A 3,391-nucleotide genomic window follows, 5' to 3' on the forward strand; every position below is an offset into this window, starting at 1 on the left:
CTTGGGACGGGGAGGCCTCCGGCAGCCCCGAGACCCCACCGTGCCGCAGGTGAAGCTGGATGTCCGCAGTGGAAGTGAGCTCAGTGCTTTCTGTGTCAGCAGCCGCGCCACAGGTGCTTTTCTCCCCTCCCGTTCTTTGCTCTTTTTTCCTTCCTGCCCAAACCGGCTGCTTTTCCCGCGGTCCGTGCATCCCGCGACGCCCCTCGTGCGGTATTCCTGCATGGAGCGTTTCCCTGGTGCGTGTATAGGGCTGGAGTAGGCAGATTGGCCCAAGAAACGCAGCAAATGCGCTGTACATTTTTTTGACTAGCAGCAGAGAAGATTTATCTTTCTGTAGCACAAGTTCTGCCTAATAGGCGAACAGAAATCTCACAGAAACAAATCTAGCTAGAAGTTTTCATTTAGTTTAATGTACTTCTAATCAAGACTGGATAGGAAAGCACCACAAATAGTCCTTTTTTTAAATGGAGACTTTTTTAAAAACAAGCATAGTTTATTAACAGCCCAGTACAATACGGATTCAATCTAGATTGTTACCTTTAGGAGAGAATGGATGAAAGTTGAAGAAAAAGCATATTTTGTTGAGAGAACTGCCTGAAAGTTGAAATGGGAAAAGAAATTCCATGTATTATAGATATCTCCCCATGATATAGATGTCTTTTCTGTCAATTATATCCTTGGGGTTTTCTTTTTCTGAATAACCTACTAAAATTAAGGGGTTTTTATGTTCTACTTTTAATATATTAATATAAAAATGTATTATCTTTATAAAATTGCATTGGATTATTGAAAAACAAGTGTCATCTTCCAGATCTTTCTGTGAGAAGCTCTTATGAAGAAATTAGGGAGGTAACTTTAAATTATGGTGGTTTTCAGTATAAATGACATGAAATACTTCAACGGTGGCCCTTTTTGGGCTGGACCCTCTGTGCATGCATGACAGAAAAAAGCTTTGAAGGGACAACAGGTTGTGTAGACAACATTGTCTTAGTATGATAGAAGTACACCGAGGCAATAATGGTGCTCTTGAGCGTTCCCGTTTTCCTTGAGAACCTTGTGCTTGGTGGGCATTTGCCACCATGAATCTGAATTGTACCTGAGTGTGTTTGTCTGCTTGAATCCTGAAATACACCACTAGTACAGGTTGACAGACTTTGTATTAGAATAAAGTTTTATGCCTGTATTATATCAGGTCTCTAAATCCATTGAGGGTCTTCAGATATTTCGGTAAGATCTTTTTTTCCTTTTCCCTGCTCACTCCCCATCCATTTTCTCTTGCAAGTCCTTTCACTTCCTTTTTTTTTTTCCTTTTTTTTTTTTTTTAACTTCCATTTATACATTTTTGTTTTCTTAATATTTTACCTGTAAATTAATCCTATATTGGTGTAAACCGCCAGCCAATCTTTTGGAGCCACCAGTAATAAAGGTCTGTTGGTTACTGTCCTGCAGTAAAATGGGACTTTGTCTATAGGCAAAGATGGGGTAGGAAATGAGTCTGAGAATTTTAAGTTCTCAAAAATATGGGCAGTAGTGTGTAGAGCCTCTAAGAGGGACAGTGTATTCAGCTGTTATACCTGTATACCTCAAGAAAAATTACCATTAAACAGAGTCCCTTGATATTCCATTAATACTGGATATTTTGTCTGTAGATACTGAACTGTAGCAGGAAATGCAGCCCTTTGGAAAACACAGGCAGGACATAAGTTGCTGTTCCTAACTTTGACAGGATGTGGTAAGTGCTGATCTTTGTGGTCTCAGCCATCCAGACTAGAATAAGGTAGTATTTTACAGGTGATTACATGTGTGTCTCTGGTATATTCAAGAGAAGGTAACAAAAATCTTGCAAACTTTATATGAAAGATGAAAAAGTACCTGTGTGTGGGGGGTAGTTACAAGGAAACATCAGGGGAATAATAAACAGTATAAATTAATGAAGAAAATAAAGTTTCTGAAAAGCTTTTGATATTTAAAATTGTCCCTGTTCAAATGTGTGGCAATCTTAAATATCAAAGTTATATATGAAAGGCAGAATGCAGTCAACTGTGCAAGTCTTAGCATTTCAGACTCCAAGACAGTCTGTTTTAGGTTTTCATGAACTGTGGAAGTTGGAAGCTCAGTGTTAGACTTCACTTCCTGGGTCTCCTGGCTTGCTCAAGAGACCCTAGGAGAGAATTTCTGTAAATAACTTTGTCACTTTTGGCTTTGATGAATGGTCCTTATGGCAGAAAGTTCTGACTTTTTTTTCCTCAAAAAAATTTCCAATAAACAGTTTCCTAGAATCCTGACTTACTATGCTTACCTTGTAAGTATATAGCTTTAATTGTAAAAGCTCTAATACTAATTGTATTTCAGTATTTTTGGTCTGCAAATTTGTACTGACCAAAGCAGGTACACAAACAGATTTCAAATTCCATCTTCAACCATTCAGCTGTGAGAATGTCAGTAATTTAGTGAAAAACAGTGGCTTGCCTAGAAAACTGGTTTGAAAAATCTTCTTAAACTTAAGTGAAAATTGGCTTTTGAAATAGCAATAAGTGAGTCTTAAAACTATCTGGGACCGTGGCAATATCTGTATAAATCTAAGATGTAGGTAATGTATTCACACGGAAGAAAATTCTGTCAACAATCTAACAATCTGTGTTTTCTTCTGCTGTCTTTGCCTCTGGCAAAGCTGTTACCTGATGTGCAAATTAGTTGGCTTATACCTTATATTTTAATGCTGGGGCAGTTTACCCTAATATTTTTATATCAGATACATTAGATTTTAATGCTGGGACAATTTACCTTAATGATAATCCTTCTACAAAATTTGTTGACAAAGTTTTAAGGATCAATAATTGAAAAGCTGGGGTTTGTTTTTTTTTGTGGTGATGGTTTGTTGTTTTTTTTGTTTGTTTTGGGGTTGGTGGTTTTTTTTCCATTAACCTGCATCTTTAGATAAAACAATGTAATTTTCTTCCATCTAGCTCGGTCAGAGATGACTGCTGCATAAGTCCCTTTTTCACACAACACGTCTCAGTAGGTAGCAGTGGCTGCCCCAGTGCTCCGGGGCAGTGTTTGTTTTCAGTTATTTAATGGAACAGAACCCTGGAACGGTCAGTGAAAGTACTCGGCTTTAGCACAGGAAGCTTAAACCTTGGCGTTTTATTTTTTTTTAGCAGTAGGCCAATGAAGAAGAAGAATTCTGTTCTCCTCATTTGTTGGTTGGTTAAAGTATCTAATTGACCTAAAATACAGCTCGTTTGGTTACAGCTTCCGGGAGAAGCTGCGGGGAACTGGACAGTGGTTCGTTTCACGGAAGTGACATGAGAATCCTTTTCCAAGGGCTCAGTCCTGGGGGATATAAGCGCTGCAGCCGCTGGCGGCCGTGACAGTGACCCGTGAGCTGACC

Source organism: Chaetura pelagica, unplaced genomic scaffold, assembly GCF_000747805.2.
Source record: "Chaetura pelagica isolate M959 unplaced genomic scaffold, ChaPel_1.0 scaffold829, whole genome shotgun sequence".
NCBI classification, from domain to species: domain Eukaryota; kingdom Metazoa; phylum Chordata; class Aves; order Apodiformes; family Apodidae; genus Chaetura; species Chaetura pelagica.